Consider the following 18,809-nt stretch of genomic DNA (forward strand, 5'->3'; position numbering starts at 1 on the left):
AAATATAAATAATAGTATGGGCATACCTCATTTTATTGGACTTCACTTTATTGTGCTGTGCAGATATTGTATATTTCATAAGACCCTCCACCAGCAAAATGATTATAACTTGCTGAATGCTCAGATGATGGTTAGCCTTTTTTAGCAATAAAATACTTTTAATTAAGGTTTATACTTTTTTTAGATATAATGCTATTGCACATTTAATAGACTACAATATAGTGTAAAAATATCTTTTATATGTACTCAAAAACCAAAAAATTCGTGTGACTTGCTTTATTGTGATATTTGCTTTATTATTACAGTCTGAAACCAAACTCACAATATCTCTGAGTTATGCCTGTATTTCAAAATGGAATAAAGGTCCCACTTTTAACCGTGATAAAGTAATGAATACCAAACTTGCTGTCCAGCCATGATCAACTATAAAACTGGAAAAGTTTTATGAAACAACTGTTTTTATTCATTGGAGAGTAAGCAGTAAAAAATTTTGAATGTTTAGAGAAAAAATACCCAGATGAACCCTATTGACGCCCTAACTTTCTGAATGGAGTTAATTACAAGACCCTGGCACAAGGGGAAGTGGCATGAGCATGGCTTCATGATCCTGCTGAATTGAATACACAGATCATGGAGATTAGCAAGGCTCAGAGAGCTGTTATTTGGAAGGCAGGGTACTGACAAAGAGGAAGCTACTCAGAGGAAACGTGTCCAAAGATCCGCGTAAGGATCACCTTGATTCTTGGGTTAATACTATTTTGCACATACATAGAATGACTCCACAAGGCCAGGGAGAGAGTAATTATTAAGGAAATACAACTATCTTAGAGCCATAAGATGGAAAACTTCCAGAAATCTCATAGAGTTGGGAGTGTTGAGTTTAACTAATCATATTGGAGGGACCTCGTGGAATACACATGACATTTTCTAGAGATCTGAAAGGGCCACATCTTAGGAGTGGAACTAAACTAGTCCATAGTCTAGAGTTGCTCTAGACCTTGCCAGGAATTCTTGTTATCATTTTTAATGATTAAATGGACAATTCTTCAGGAGGATAAATCAATAATGAATGTGTGTGCAGCTAATAATACAGGCTCATTGCACATGAAATGAAAACTGAGATTAAAAAACATGGAAAAACCTACAATTTTGGTTGAATTATTTCATCTTCTGTCTATTTGATAGACTAAGTACAGAGAAAATCAGTAAGAAAATTATTACAAAGCTATCGACCAAAATGATCTAATCAACATTTCTAAAGCTTTACACCCAACAAGAGTAGACACATTCTTTTCCCAGTACAGGTGGAACATTAGCTAAGATAGTCCATATGCTGGACCATAAAACAAGCTTCAATAAATTTAAAAGGACTGAAACTCTTTTAAGCATTTATTCTTCACAGGAGAATTAAATTAGAAGTCAATAATAAAATATCTTAGAAAAGCCTCAAATATTTAAAAACTGAGTGAAATTTTTGTAAATAAGTTATGTATCAAAAAAGAAATAGCAAGGGAAATTAGAAAGTACTATGGACTTAATGATATTGAAAATGAGACATTAAAAGTTGTGGATGCAGCCCAAACAGTGCTTACAGAGAAATTTATAACTTTACATAACTATATAAGAAAAGAATAATCATCGAAAATTGTATGATCTAAATTTTCCCCTTAAAAAAGTTAGAATTAAAAAAACATTTATTAAAAGGAATGAAAAATAAACATAACACTAGAAATCAAAAAAATAGAAAACAGGAAAAATATAGAGAAAAACTGATGGTACCAAAATCACTTTCTTTGAAAAGATCACTAAAATTGATAAAACTCTAGCTGCACTGATGAAGGGAAAAGTAGAAAAAGAACCACATATTACCTATGACGGGGGTGAAAAATAAGACATCACTTGAGAGCCTATAGTATTGAAATGACAATAAGGGAGTATCACAAAAAAATTATGCAGGGACTGGCCCCGTGGCTGAGTGGTTAAGTTTGCACGCATGGCTTCTGCGGCCCAGGGTTTTAGCGATTCGGATCCTGGGTGTAGACCTGTCACCACTCATCAGGCCATGCTGAGGTAGCATTGCACATAGCAGAGTCAGAAGGACCCACAACTAGAATATACAACTATGTACTGGGGGCCTTTGGGAGAAGAAGAAAAAAGGAAGATTGGCAACAGATGTTCACACAGTTTATTTATCCATTCACTTACTGAAGGCCATCATGGTTGCTTCCAAGTTGTGACAATTACAAATAAAGCTGTACATCCTCATACAGGCTTTTGTGTGGATATAAGTTTTCAACTCCTTTGAGTAAATACCAAAAAGTGCAATTACTGTATCATACAGTAAGAGTATGTTTAGTTTTGTAACAAACCATCAACCGGCCTTTCAAAATGGCTCTACCACTTTGTATTATCACCAGCAATGTCTGAGAGTTCCTGTTGCTCCACATTCTCACGAGCACTTGTTTCTGTCAATGTTCTGAATTTTGGACTACATACATTTAGGTATGTGGTAGTATCACACTGTTGTTTTAATTTGTATTTCCTTGATAACATATTATGTGGAACGTCTCTTCATATGCTTATTTTCCATTTGTTTATTTTCTTTGGTGAGGTGTCTATTAAGGGCATTGGTCCATTTTTTAAGCAGGTTGCTTTTGTATTGTCAAGTATCAAAAGTTCTTTGTGTATTTTGGATAACAGTCCTTTATCAGTTGCGTGTTTTGCAAATATTTTCTCCCAGTCTGTGGCTTGTTTTCTCATTCTCTTGACATTGATTCTTACAGTAGAAGGTTTTAATTTTAATCAAGTCCAGCTTATCTATTATTTCTTTCATTGATCTTGCCTTTGGTAGTGTATCTAAAAAGTCATCACCACACCCAAAGTTACCTAGGTTTTCTTCTACATTATCTTATAGGAATTCTATGTTCTACATTTAGGTCAATGATCCATTTTGAATTAATTTTTGTGAAGGATATAAGATCTGTATCTAGATTCATCTTTTGCATGTGGATGTCCAAATGTCTTGCTTCATTGTATTGCCTTTGCTCCTTTGACAAAGATTGGATGACTATAATTATGTGGGTCTATTTTTCTATTATTTTCCATTATCTTTCTATTCTTTCACCAATACCACACTATTCTGATTACTCTAGCTTAATAGTAAGTCTTAAAGGACAGTAATGTCAGCACTTTAAATTTGTTCTCTTTTCATATTGTGTGGGCCATTCTGGGTCTTTCGCCTTACCATATAAACTTTATAATCAAATTGTTGATATCCACAAGATAACATGCTGGGCTTTTATTTGAGACTGCATTGAATCTATAAATCAAGTAGAGAAGAACTGACATCTTGATCATATTGAGTCTTCCTATCCATGAACATGGAATATCTCTCAATTCATTTAGTTCTTTTTTGATTACATTCATCAGAGTTGTAGTTTTTGTCACATAGATCATATATATATATTTTGATAAATTTATACTTAGAGTATTTCACTTTTGGGGGTGCAAATGTAAATACTATTGTATTTTTTTTAAGATTGGTGCCTAACAACTGTTGCCAATCTTTTTTTTTCCCTGCTTTGTCTCCCCAAATCCCCCCAGTACATAGTTGTATATCTTAGTTGCAGGTCCTTCTAGTTGTGGCATGTTGGACACCACCTCATTGTGGCCTGATGAGCGGTGCCATGTCTGCGCCCATGATCTGAACCAGTGAAACCCTGGGCCACCACAGAAGAGCACATGAACTTAACCACTCAGCCATGGGGCTGGTCCCAATACTATTGTATTTTTAACTTCAAATTCTACTTGTTTATTGATGATATATAGGAAGCAATTGGCTTTTGTATATTAACCTTGTAGCCTACAACCATATTATAAATAGCTTATTAGATCCAGAATTTTGTCAACTCTTTTGGATTTTCTACATAAATGATTATGTCATATGTGACAAAGACAGTTTTATGTCTTCGTTACCAATCTGTATACATTTTATTTCCTTTTCTTGTCTTATTGCATTAGCTAGAACTTCCAGTATGATATTGCACAGGAATAATTAGATGGGGCATCCTTGCCTTGTATCTGATCTTCATGGGAAAACTTTGAGTTTCTCACCAGTAAGTGTGATGTTAGGAGCAGGTTTGTAGATGTTCTTTATCAAGTTGAAGAACTTCCCATCTAGTCCTAGTTCACTGAGAGTTTTTATCAAGAGTGGGTATTTGATTCCATGAAATGCTTTTTCTGCATGTATTGATATGACCATGTGTTTTTTCTTTTTTAGCATGTTGATGTGATGGATTATGTTAATTGATTTTCAAGTGTTGAAGTAGCCTTGAATACCTGGGATAAATCACACTGTGTCATGGTGTATAATTCTTTTAATATATTTTTAGGTTCAATTTGCTAATATTTTGTTGAGAATTTTGCATCTATGTTATGAGACTTACTGGTTTGTAGTTCCCTTTATTGTAATATCTTTTTCTGGTTTGAGTATTAGAGTAATGCTGGCTTCAAAGAATGAGTTAGAAATTATCTCCTCTGCTTCTATCTTCTGAAAGAAATTGTTGAGAATTGCTAAAATTTCTTTCTTAAATGTTTGGTAGAATTCAGCAGCAAACCCACCTGATCCTGATGGTTTCTTTTGTGGAGATTAGTAAATATTGATTCAATATCTTTAATAGATATAGTCCTACTATGATTGTCTATTTCTTCTTGTGTGAATTTCAGCAAATATTATCTTTCAAAGAATTGAAAGACATCTTTCAATTTCATCTAAGTTGTTAAATTTGTGGGCGAGGGGTTGAATTGTTTATAGAGTTTTTTATTGCCTTGTTAATGTCCATAGGATCTGTACTAATGTCCCCTTTTTGCGTTTTTGATATGAGTAAATTTGTGTTCTTTCTCTTTTTATCTTAGTTAGCCTAGGTAGAAGCATATTCATTTTTTCAACATTCTTAAATAAACTACTCTTGACTCATTGATTCTTACCAATTGATTTCATTTTAAATTTCATTTATTTCTGCTCTAATTCTTACTATTTCTTTTCTTCTTCTTACTTTGGATTTAAATTACTCTTTTTTTTTTTTTCCAGTTTCCTAATGTGGAAACTTAGATGATTGATTTTAGATATTTATTCTTTTTTAATAATATACATTTGATGCTATAAATTTCCCTCAAAACACTCATTTTGCTGATTCCTACAATTTATGATAAATTGTGTTCTCATTTTCATTTAGTTCAAAATATTTTTCAATGTCTCTTGTGATTTCTTTTGTGACCTATATGTTATTTAGAAGAGTGTTGTTTAATCTCCATGTATTTTTGGATTTTCCAGTTATCTCTCTGTTACTGATTTCTAATTTAATTCCATTGTATTCTGAGAGCAGACAATGTATGATTTCTATACTTTTAAATTTGACGAGATGTGTTTTATGGCCCAGAATGTGATCATCTTGGTGAATGCTCCATATGAACTTGAGAAGGATGTATATTCTGCTATTATTGCAAGAAGTAGTCTATAAGTGTCCTATATTTTCAGTTGATTGATGCTGGTGTTTATTTCAACTTTATCCTTACTGATTTTCTTCCTGCTGGATCTGTCCATTTCTGAGAGAGGAGTGTTGAAGTATCCAGCTATGATAGTTGGTTTATCTATTTCTTTTTGAAATTCTATTATTTTTTTCTGCACATATTTTGATGTTCTGTTGTTAGGTGTACATGTCAAGGATTATTATGTCTTCTTGCAGAATTGACCCCTTTATTATGTAATGCCCTTCTATATCTCTGATAATTCTCCTTTATTTGAAGTCCATTCTGTCTGAAAATACTATAGCTACTCCTGTTGTCTTTTTATTAGTGTTAGCATAGTATATTTTTCTCCACCATCTATTTTTAATCTATATCTGTTTTTACATTTAAAGTGGATTTCTGGTACACATCAGGTAGTTGGGCCTTGTTTTTTGATCTACTCTGATAATTTTTGTCTTTTAATTGGTGCTTTTGAATCTTTGACATTCAAGGTGATTATTGATACAGTTGTATTAATATTTATCATATCTGTGACTTTTTTTCTCTCTACTGCCCTTGTTCTTTATTCCTATTTTTGTCTTCCACTCTTTTTCTGGCTTTTGTGATTTTAATTGAGCATTTTCTATAATTCCCTTTTCTTTACTTTCTTAATATATGTTATGCTTTTTTTTTTTTTAACTTTTTTTAGTGGTTGCCCTAGAGTTTACAATATACATTTACAGCTAATCCAAGTCCGCTTTCAAATAACAGTACACTATTTCACAAGTAGTGTGGGTATCTTACAATAACAAAATAATCCTGATTCCTCCCTCCTGTCCCATGTATCCTTGCTGTCATTCATATCACTTACATACAAGCATTCATAAACATAAGATATACACATAAGCATACATTATCAAATACATCATTGCTACCGTTAATTTAAACAAACTTTTATCTGTTAGATCAAGTAAAAATAAGAAAAGTTAAAGTTTTTCTTTTACCTTCACTTATTCTTTTTTCAATGGTCTTCCTTCCTTTATGTAGATCTGAGGTCGTGACTTGTTTTATTTTACTTCTCTCTTAAAAACTTCTTTTAAGTTTTAAGGTAAGTCTAATGGGAACAAATGTCCTCAATTTTTGTTTGAAAGAGTCTTTATTTCTTCTTCGCTTTTGAAGGATATTTTACAAGGTATGGATTCTAGGTTGGCAATTTTTCTCTCAACTCCATAAATACTTCTTCACATCACTCTCTTCTTGCTTGCACAGTTTCTGAGGAGAAGTAGGATGCGACTTTTATCTTTACTACTCTATGGGTAAGCTGTTCTATTCCTCTGTCTTCTTCCAGGATTTTCTCTTTATCTGATTTTCTGTAGTTTGAAGATGATATGCTTAGGTGTAGGTTTTTTGTGTTTTTTTTTTTTTTTGGCATTTATCCTGTATCTTCTAGGCTTCCTGGATCTGTGGCTTGGTGTGTGACATTAATTTGAGGAAATTCACAGTCATTGTTTTTTCAAATATTTCTTCTGCTTCTTTCTTTCTCCCCTCTCCTTCTGGTATTCCCATTATTCATGCTACATCTTTTGCATCTGTCCCACTGTCCTTGGATAGTCTCTTCTATTTTTATTTCATTCTTGATTCTCTTCACTTTTTGATTTTTTGAAGACTCTATTTACATATGCGGTAGCCCAGAGATTCTTTCTTCAGCTGTGCCCAGTCTATTAAAGACATTCGATCTCTAACATTTCTTTTTGGGTCTGTCTTAGGATTTCAATCCCTTTACTTACCCATCTATTCTTGCATGCTGTCTACTTTATCCCTTAGACCCCTTAGCTTATTAATCATAATAATTTTAAATGCCCAGTTTGATAATTCCAAAATCTCTGCCATGTTTGGTTCAGATGCCTGCTGTGTCTCCTCAAATTGTGTTTTTTGCCTTTTAATATGCCTTCTAATTTTTTCTTAAGAGCCGGACATGAGGTACCAGATAAAATGAACTATTGTAAATAGGCCTTTAGCAATGTGGAGGTGAGTTGTGAGAAGAGGGGGAGCATTTTATAGTCCTATGATGAGGTCTCAGTGTTTTAGTGAGTCCATGCCCATGGACTGTGAACTCCACAAGTGTTTCTTTATTTTTTCTCGCCTCTTAGTGGGGACAGGATGGCTAAAGTGGGCTGGAGTTGGTGTTTCCCTTGCCCCAGCTGGTTAGACTCTGGTTAATTAATTCTCCCTTACAGTAAGCCTTGTTAAGAAGAATGGAGGGCTCTAGAGTGCTGCAAAATGGTTCCTTTTCTCCCCTTTCTGCTGGAAGCAGTAGGGAATTTTTCTCTCATATTTACCATGTGAACTTGGTTGAGCTCTTGGAGGTAAATCTCACAATATTGTGAAGCTCCACCAATGATTGGGTTCCCTTGGAGCATTTGACAGCCTTGTCCATCCTGAGCCTCCAGTAATTTGTCAATTATAGCTCAAATTTCTACCGTTTAATGAAGTTTTGGATGATTTCTTCTGACTGAGACATTCAAAATCCTTAAGCCAAGAAGAGTTTGATATAATAAGCTCACATTGACTTGGACTTTCAAGCAAGGTAATCCTAGTCATAACTCTATTACTCTTTGACCTTAAGCAAATTTTTTATACCTGCCAAGTAGATATCATAGTAATTTTGCAAGGAACAATTAATAAAATATTGATTATCCTCGGTTCAACACACAATACACAGCAGATACTTATTACAATTGCAAGGTGTCAGAATGGGGTACCACCTTAAAATAATCATGAAATGTTATTTGGTTCATTCCAACATCAATTTTGCCAAAAGTAATAGAAAGAAAAAATAGAATCAAATGAAACATAGATAAAAAAATTAAAACTGTCTGGAGTGGGCCTGGGTGGGTGTAAAATGCACATAATTTTCATCTGGACTTTAAATGCTATTATACAAGTGTTATCTTTTAAAAATAAAATATAAATTAAACTTAATTAAGAAGTTCCATTTCCTTCTGGTGTTATTTCAGTGGTTATGAAGTTAATCTCAGTCAGAAACTGTACATAGCTGAGAAACCGTGCTTGTTCTTTAAAAGCCCTTTGGAATAAAACTGCTTCACAACTTGTAAAATATTATCATTCATTTTGGCCATTTGGCTTGGGATTTTCCCATCACTTTTGAATTGTCTTTCTTGTTTCCCAAGATCGCTCAGCTTTTGACAGTAAGAATGGGTGATCCCCTGGGTAAAATTCAGACAGACCACCTGGCTTGACAATCTGAACTTACTCTTTGCCTTTCAACTTCTCCTTCCACCTCTCTCTTTTCTTAAAATCCCCAGGGATGCACAAATTTCAGCTTCACTATGTGAAGCTGTGTTTAGAGGAAAAGAGAAAAAAGTGTTTTTCCCATATAGTTGAACATGACCAAATTATGCCAGTGGAACTTGAAGAGAAATGTAAAAAAAATAATGTTAAAAGATAAATCTTACTCTGCTTTATGTAGAAGAAAATTTATATGGCTACTATATAAAACTTCTCACTATTTATCTAAGATTATTTTAGCAGCCTTAGAAATTAGTTTAGTTGTTGTGGAAGCTGAGAAATCACTGTGAGAGAAAATATTTCTCATCATCACTTTACTGGTATTCATTCCCCTTTTCACTGAAAGTAAAACACAGTTGGAGTATAAAACTTAATATTTCTTCCTAGCTCAAAATAAGAGAGAGTGTTTATTGCATGAGGTAAGTAACAGACTAATTCTCTAAGATCTGGTTTTGGACTTGGACCTAATACAGTGTCCTATACGTTTAAAGCATATAACGGAAACGTTTATATTATTTATCATCATCATCACCATCATCATCATCATCATCAGCTGACCATTATTTAATGCTTACTCTACATCAGGAGCTATTTCTAGTGCTCTCCATCTATTAATTCATTTAAACTTTACAGGACAGTCTTCTCTGTGTTCACCTACAGTACCAGACTTTGGCTTCTTCTGATTTTACTTTATTATGCAGTCCCTTTGAGTGCCTTTATCTAAATCCATGGCTTTCCCAGACATTTAGACATGACACCTTTTTAAACTCTTGCCCAGACAACATTACTGAACTGGAAATTTTCTAACTACCTACCTAATGAACCCCTCCACCTTGGTGACATACTGCCACCCCAGCTAAAAATATTCCTCCTCTCTCTCTAATTGTCTTCCTGATTGCTTGGAAAACATCCATCAAGCCACACAAACAAGAATTCTATCAGTCATCCTATGTGCCTCTCTTTTACCTTTAACATTAATCATTCCTTAAGTCCAATCAATTCAAATTAATACCATTTCTTTTGCTTATCCTTGAGCTTCCATTCCCACTGTAGATGTTTTAAATAAATACTTATTCTTCCGCACCCTAGGAACAATATTACCTAGTCATTAAGTGTAAAAATGCTGGATTCAAGCCATATGTGGTTCCAAATCCTGTTCTCATGCTACCTAGCTGTACGGCCATGGATATGTTTCTTAACCTCTGTAAGAGGAGTAAAGAAATCTTTATCAATCTCACCAAGATGTAGGAAAGCAAAAAATGTCAAGAAAATAAATTGATAGTAAAGAAGAAACATCTAATGAGATGCTAAACCGAGTCCAATATATATCAGTAAATAAAACAAACATAGAAAAATAAATTTAATTTTAAAAGTCAGAGATTATAAGGATGCATTTTAAAATATCCTTATTTACAAAAGACATGCTTAGAACAGAATAAGACATAAACGGTTGTGAAAAATATATCATGAAATACCAGAAATAGAACTGCTGATGTATCAACTTAAATACCATTATAGAATTCTAAATCGTAAATGGAATTTAAAGCTTTGTCTCTTTTTGCTTTCTATATTAGTCAGGAATTTCTGTGGGAATTCATAGATACCCAGTTGAAAACATCTTACGTAAACAGAAAAAGCAGTGACACGTAACTGGAGAAAGTTCACTCGCAGATTTGGCTTAGACATGGGCTGTATTTAGAGACTTAAATTCTGGGGTCATTCTCTCCTTCTTTTGGCTCCATTTTCTTCTTCATGTTGCTTTAATTCAGCAGATAGATTATCTCCACATGGCAGGAAAGATATCCACTCTCAGTCCCATTCAGAACCTGCCAACTTACCAATTATAGCAGGTAAAAAGAGAAAGAGACTTTTCTTTTCCTGTGCCCGTATATCAACCCTGGAATACACTCTGTTTGGACCTGCCAAGGGTGAGTCTATGGATTATTCCTGACTGGGACACATGCCCAATTGTTTGACCATGAGTGAAATGAGGCACTGTGATTGACAGAACCACTTGAATCATGTGTATTTTGTAGGATGGAGCAGTACCCCAAAAGTAATGAGTATTGAACAAGAAAAAATGTACACTATACATCTTTTTATTGACTATTGGTTATAGTAAGACAATAAGTGCTAAGACAATTATGTGTGTCTGTGAAACGGATCCAAGAAAGCCTATTTTAAAAATAGCAATAGGCCTGTGGGACAAAAGAACATTCCTGTGGATTATAGGTCCAACCCAATTCACAATGACTTATTTAGATATAAAATGTCAGTAATATTAGCTTATCTCTGTGAGATTTTCTTTTAGGCTCCTGTGACAACAGTGGGCAACTGAACTCTAGCTCATGACTATCTTCTCTTTAGATTAATGATTAAAATGTATTTATTTAAAAATGAAAAGAAAGCATAAATTAATTAGATTTTAAATTATGCTTTCTGGCTGCAGGCATTAATTAATAAGTATCAAACTTTAAATCTTAACACAGCATAATAAAAATTAAAAATTTCTTTTGAAGTGATTTGGTGTAGCTTTCTTTCTTTTCTTTTTTTTTTGCTTTCTTTCTTTTACGTGTTTCCTCCACACACTGCAGAATTTTAGGATAAATGAAATTAGCCTTCAATTTCTTACATTCCAGTGACCAGATTACAGGGTATTTACAAATGGCACATTTTTACTGACTCAGATACAGCCATTAAGCAAAGGTCACAAACTTCTGTAACTCTGAGCATAATAGAGGGAGCAAAAGGATATATATAGATTACAATGAGAGATAGAAGTAGTAAAGGAAAAAATGACAACAAAAGGGGAAAATTAAAAACATATATCATGGAGCATAAAAGTTTATAGTAGTTAGCTGTCCTAAATGAATAAAAAGCTTTTCTGGAAAAAAAAAAAGTCTACTGGAAATTAATTGCAAAAAGGAAACTAGAAAATTCACAATTACGTGGAGATTAAACAACATACTACTGAACAGCCAATAGTCAAAGAAGAAATCAAAAGGGAAATTAGACAATCTCTTGAGACAAATTAAAATGGAAATATAACAACCAAAAATTATGGCATGCAGCAAAAGCAGTTCTAAGAGGAAGCTTCATAGAGATAAACACCTACATTAAGAAAAAAGAAACATTTCAATCAAAGAATCTAACTATACACCTCAAGGAACTGGAAAAAAAGAAGAAACTGAGCTGAAAGCAGAAAGAAAGGAATAACAAAGATCAGAACAGAAATAAAGAAAGAGACTAAAAAGATAATTAAAAAGACCAATTAAATTAAGAGCTGATTTTTGAAAAGATAAACAAAATAGAAGAACACTTAACTAGATTTACCAAGAAAAAAAGAACGAGGACTCAAATAAATATAATCAGAAATGGAAGAGCAGACATTACAAGTGCTATCACAGAAACATAAAGGATTGTAAGAGACTACTATGAACAATTATACATCGACAAATTGGACAACCCAGAAAAAATGGATAAATTCCTAGAAACATACAATCTGCCAAGACTGCATCATTAAGAAATAGAAAATCTGGGGCTGGCCCCATGGCCGAGTGGTTAAGTTCGCGCGCTCCGCTGCAGGCGGCCCAGTGTTTCGTCGGTTCGAATCCTGGGCGCGGACATGGCACTGCTCGTCAGACCACGCTGAGGCAGCGTCCCACATGTTACAACTAGAGGAACCCACAACGAAGAATACACAACTATGTACCGGGGGGCTTTGGGGAGAAAAAGGAAAAAATAAAATCTTTTAAAAAAAAAAAAAGAAATAGAAAATCTGAGCAGACTGATTACTAGTAGGAAACTGAAATATTAGTCAAAAACCTTTCAACAAAGAAGAGCCCATGGCTAGATGGTTTCACTGGTGACTTCCATGAAACAATTAAAGAAAAATTAACACCAATTCTTCTCCAACTCTTACAAAAAATATAGGAGGAGGGAACACTTTCAAACTTATTTTATGAGGCCACCATTACCCTAATACCAAAACCAGACAAGAACACTACAAGAAACAAAAATTAGAGGCCATTATCCCTGAAGAACATTGATGCAAAAGTCCTCAACTAAATATTAGCAAGTTGAATTCAACAGCACATTAAAAGACTCATACACCATGATCAAGTGGGATTTATTCCAGGGATGCAAGGATCCATTAACATCCACAAATCAATTATCATGATGCACCACATTAACAAAATGGAGGATAAAAATCATATGATCATCTCAATAGGCACAGAAAAAGCATTTGATGAAATTCAAATTTCATTCATGATAAAAACTCTCAACAAGCTGGGTATGGAGGGAATAAACCTCAGCATACTAAAGACCATATGTGACAAATCCACAGCTAATATTATACACAGTGGTGAAAAGCTGAAAGCTTTTCCTCTAAGATCAGGAACAAGACAAGGATGTCCACTCTCACCACTTTTGTCAACACAGTACTAGAAGTCTTAAGAAGAGTAATTAGGCAAGAAAAAGAAATAAAAGGCGTTCAATTCAAAAAGGAAGAAGTAAAATTGTCTCTATTTGCAGATGACATCATATAGAAAACCCAATCATTCCACCAAAAAACTGCTTGAACTGATAAGTCAAACACCATATGATCTCACTCATAAGTAGAAGATGAAAACAACAACAAACAAACACACAACATTGCAGATCAGATGGGTGGTTACCACAGGGGAAGGAGGAGGAGGAACAGCAAAAGGGGTGATTAAGCTCACACGTGAGGGGAGAGACTATAATTAGTTTTCAGGTGGTGAACATGATGTAATCTACAAAGAATTCAAAATATATTATGACATACATCCGAAAATAAATAAATAAATTAAAATAAAATAATAAAAATAAAACAATAAACAAATCCAGGAAAGTTGCAGGATACAAATCAACATACAAGAATCTATATACTAATTTTGTATACTAATAAAAAACTATTAGAAATAGAAATTAAGAAAACAATTCTGGGGCCTGCCCCATGGCCGAGTGGTTACGTTCAAGCACTTCACTTCTGCAGCCCAGGGTTTCATCAGTTTGTATCCTGGGCATGAATGTGGCACTGCTCATCAAGCCATGCTGAGGTGGTGTCTCACATAGCACAACGAGTGGCACTCACAACTAGAATATACAACTATGTACTAGGGGACTTTGGGGAGAAGAAGAAGGGGAAAAAATGATTGGCAACAGTTGGTAGCTCAGGTGCCAACCTTTAAAAACAAAAACAGTTCTATTTAAATAACATTAAAAAGAATAGTTAGGAATACATTTAACCAAGGAGGTGAATGATTTGTATGCTGAAAACTATATGACACTGATGAAAGAAATTGAAGAAACCACAAATAAATAAAAAGATACTCCATGCTCAGGAATTAGAAGAATTAATATTGTTAAAATATCCATACTACCCAAAGAAATCTACAGATTCAATGTAATCTCTATCAAAATTCCAATGACATTTGCACAGAAAGAAAAAGCAACCCTAAAATTTGTATGTAATCACAAAAGACCCTGAATAGCCAAAGTAATCTTTAGAAAGAGGAACAAAGCTGGAAGCATCATACTTCCTGATTTCAAACTATAGTACAAAGCTATTGTAATTAAAATAGTATGGTATTGGATTAAAAACAGACACACAGCACAATGGAACAGAATAGAGCCCAGAAAAAAATCCATGCAGATAAGTTCACTTAGTTTATGACAAAGAAGCCAAGAATGTACAATGGGGAAAGGAGTCTCTTTAATAAATGGTGTTGGGAAAACTGGACAGCCATGGGCAAAAGAATGAAACTGGATCCCTATCTTACATGATAAGCAAACATCCACTCAAAATGGATTAGAGGCTTTAGAACTCAAAACTATAAAACTCCTAGAAGAAAACATAGATAGTAAGCTCCTTTATATCAGTCTTGAAAATGACTTTTTGGACTTGACACCAAAAGGCAACAAAGCAAAAATAAAAATTATGACTATATCAAAGTATAAAACGTATGCAAAGCAAAGAAAAACATCAACAAAATGGAAAAGAAACCTAAGGAATTAGAGAAAATATTTGCAAATCACATATCTGATGAATGATTAATATCTAAAATATTTGAAGAACTCACACAACTCAATAGCAAAAAAAAAAAAAAAGAATCCAAAAAAAGAGCAAAAGAATCTAATTAAAAAATGAGCATAGGAACTAAACAGACTTTTTGTTTTTTTTGCTGAGGAAAACTAGCCCTGAGCTAACATCTGCTGCCAATCTTCCCTTTTTTTTGTATGTCAGCTGCCACCACAGCAAGTCTACTGACAGATGAATGGTGTAGGTCTGTGCCTGGGAACTGAACCTAGGCTGCCAAAGCAGAGCATTCCAAACCTAAACACTAGGTCACTGGGGCTGTCCCTGAATAGACACTTTGAACAGACATTTTTACAAAGAAGGCATCAAAATGGTCAACAGTTACATGAAAAGGTACTCCAATAATCATCAGGAAAATGCAAATCAAAACTACAATGAGATATTACCTCATACCTGTTAGAATGGTTATCATCAAAAAAAAAAATAAGAGATAATGAGTGTTGGTGAGGATGTGGAGAAAAGGAAATCCATGCGCACTCTTGATAGAACTGTAAATTGGTGCAGTCACTATGGAAAACAGTATGGAGCGCCCTAAAAAATTAAAAATAGAACTACCATTTGATCAAGCAATCCTACTTTTGGGTATATATTCAAAAGAAATGAAAACAAGATGTACCCCATGCTCACTGCAGCATTATTCATATTAGCCAAGACGTGGAAACAACCTAAGTGTCAGTCATTGGAAGAATGGATGAAGAAAAGATGTGGTGTATATATACAATGGAATTTTATTTAGCCATGAGAAAGAAGGAAATCCTGCTATTTGTTAACAACACAGATGGACCTTGAAGACATTGCACCAAGTGTATTAAGCCAGACAGAGGAAAACAAATACTTCAAGGTATCACTTATAGGCGAAATCTAAAAAAAGTCAAGTTCATAAAAATAGAGAGCAAAAAAGTGTTTTCCAGGTGGTGGGAAGTGGGAACTATAGGGAAAGATTAGTAAAAGGGTACAAAATTCAGAAGATCTGTGGATCCGATGTAAGACATAATGACTATATTTGTTAACACTATATTGTATAATCGAAATATTCTAAGAGAATAGAACTTAAATATTCTCACACAAAAAAATTGAGGGAAGCTATATATGTGAGATGATGGATGTGAGAAAAAAGATTAGTGTAAATACTTCAGGATTCTAGGAGAATATTAGCATCCTTATTAGAACAAGATGTTTTAACCCCTCTTAAAAATATTCATACAAGTATTATGCTAATTACTTATTGTTTTTATTATTTTTGTAAAGCAAGTCACATAAGTAATAAAAATTTCCAAATGAATAGAAATTACATGGTATTAACTTCTAAATGATTTTTTATTTGAGACTTTCCATTCATTTTAATGAGTCCTAATGTTACAGGCTCTTAACATCAGCCCCGATATCAGTTCTCTCACATTGAACCCAGCGTATATGGGGTTAAAACTAAAACACACCACCCCCTTTCCTGCTTCTCTAGCTCCACTCACATGTAAATACCTGTTTCTTTAAACTTTGACTCTTTGAGCTTTACAAGTAAATGGGAGTTACAAATTGTCAAAAGCCCAGGTGGCCTGGTGTTGGAGGCACACTAAAGTTTAGCTAATCATGTGTCCTTGAAGTTTGCCAAGAAAGCCGCTGTCTCAAGAATATCAAGGAGCGGAGCCTTGCCAGACCACAACTCCTCGCTCCAGGCGTTCGAATCCGCCTCAAACAAAAGAGGAGACAATGGCGAAGGACGCCCACCTGCCATCCTCCTATCTCACCATGGCTCCCGCCTCGCCACAAGCAGCCCCTCAAGGCCAAACGCAGGCTGGTGGGAAAACACCGACCTGCACAAGCTACATGCGCCCTCTCCCCTACCCAAAACCCCAAATAAAAATCCCTACCCATCCCTCATCGGGGAGCTAGAAATTTTTGAGGCATGAGCCCTAGCTTTGCTCCCTATGCCTGGCATAGTAAAAACCTTTCCTCTTCCACTGAAGACTCTGTTTTCATTATTTGGATTGGCGTTGGGTTCAGAGACCGAACTTTCGGTTACACTAATACAGAGATTCTGACTATAATGATCTTCGCTATTAAATCAGTAGTTCCCCACGTATGTTTTCAAGAACACTAGAGTCTGGCGAAAGGTCTATAGGAATTCTGTAATACACAATTTCTATGATAAAACATCTTTGGGAAGTGGCACAATACAAAGAAATCACAGTTTGTATTAACGAAGCAACAATCATTAGAATCCCCGTGGTAAAGAAAGTTGGTCTTACATAAGGAAAAACAGTAACAGGGACTTCTGCTTCTAGCCAGTATTGAATAACTGGTAATGGACTAACCCTATGTCCGTTAAAAACAAAACCAGGGGCCAGCCTGTGGTTGACTGGTTAAAGTTCTATGCACTCTGCTTTGGCAGCCCAGGTTCAGGTCCCAGGCGTGGACCTACTCCACTCATCAGCCATGCTCTGGAGGCATCCAATATACAAAATAGAGGAGGATTAGCACAGATGTTAGCTCAGAGAAAATATTCCTCACCAAAAACAAACAAACAAAAACCCTAAAAAAACAAATCTAAGAAAATTAGACAAACAACATAAAGAAAATCTCTTCACAGATGTTAGACAACATACAGCACAGAGCTCGAATTTTTAAAGAAAAAACATGAAGTATATTCTACAACTTCCAGGCTTTCTTTCTGGAGATACTTTTCAGATCAAAGTTCACGGAAAGGGAATCCAAACACAACAAGAAGTTCTTGCTGATATAAGGAAGGCTAACACGGTTAGAATTTGTAGGGCTATGGGCCATAAAGGTGGTGGCTACATAAAAAAGATATACCCAGAAATTTTAAAAGGAGTTCACTTAAACCTCTGGCTGAATATTAGCTAAACATACAAAGGTTGCATCTATGAAGTCAGACAGAGAAACTTATGAGTAAAGACCCACAAGGGAACTATAAACTGAACTAATGTCTGAGCTCATAATCTCACACTCACTGAGACATGTTTGAGATCTCACAGTCTCAAAGACACTTCATTGAACAGCCCAAAAATTCAGTGGACACCTTGGAAATGCCATGCCATGCCTAAAACAAATAACATGCCTTAATTTAAACTCTTAGAGACATAAGCCTACTCTAGATGTGCGCTAGCAAAATATAAAATCAAACTTCAAAAAGATTAAAGTATTGGCAAGCAAATTAGTGGCTTGCCAGAACAAAACTGACTACTAAAGGAAGACAGCAGAATCAACAACATTCAAACTGTCCAGCATTCAATCAATAATTACTGAAAAATCTGACCTATATTAAGTACAAAAATCAGTCAATAAAAACAGAACCAGAAATTACATGGATGATTGAATTATCAGACAAGGACTTAAAAGAACTTCTATAAACATGTACAAGTATTTAAACCAAAACATAACACAGGAATGAGAAAAATGGAAACTATAAAGAAGTTTATAACTACTTTCCATCTTCTTAAGATGGAATCTTAACGTCTGAAAGTATATCTGACTTAATTAACTTATTAGAGATTAATTTTTCCCCCAAGACAGAACTTGAAAATATGGCAATAGAAAATATCTAAACTAAAACATAAAGAGAGAAAAAAGAGGCTGAAAAAGATTAGTCTCAAAGATCTTTGGGTAATATTAAGCAGTTTAGCATATAGGTATATATAATTGGAGTTTCCTAAAGATGAGGAGGGACAGATAAATAAAATAATAGCTTAAAAATTTCCTGATTTAATAAAAATATAAACCCAGAAATCCAAGAAACTTAATGAACCCTAAGCAGCATTATACAAAGACACATCATAATCAAATTGATGAAAACTTAACAAAGAAAAAATACTTTACTGTAAACAAAGAAAAAAGACACATGACAAATAGGGGA

This window comes from Equus quagga, chromosome 1 (assembly GCF_021613505.1).
Source record: "Equus quagga isolate Etosha38 chromosome 1, UCLA_HA_Equagga_1.0, whole genome shotgun sequence".
Lineage (NCBI taxonomy): Eukaryota > Metazoa > Chordata > Mammalia > Perissodactyla > Equidae > Equus > Equus quagga.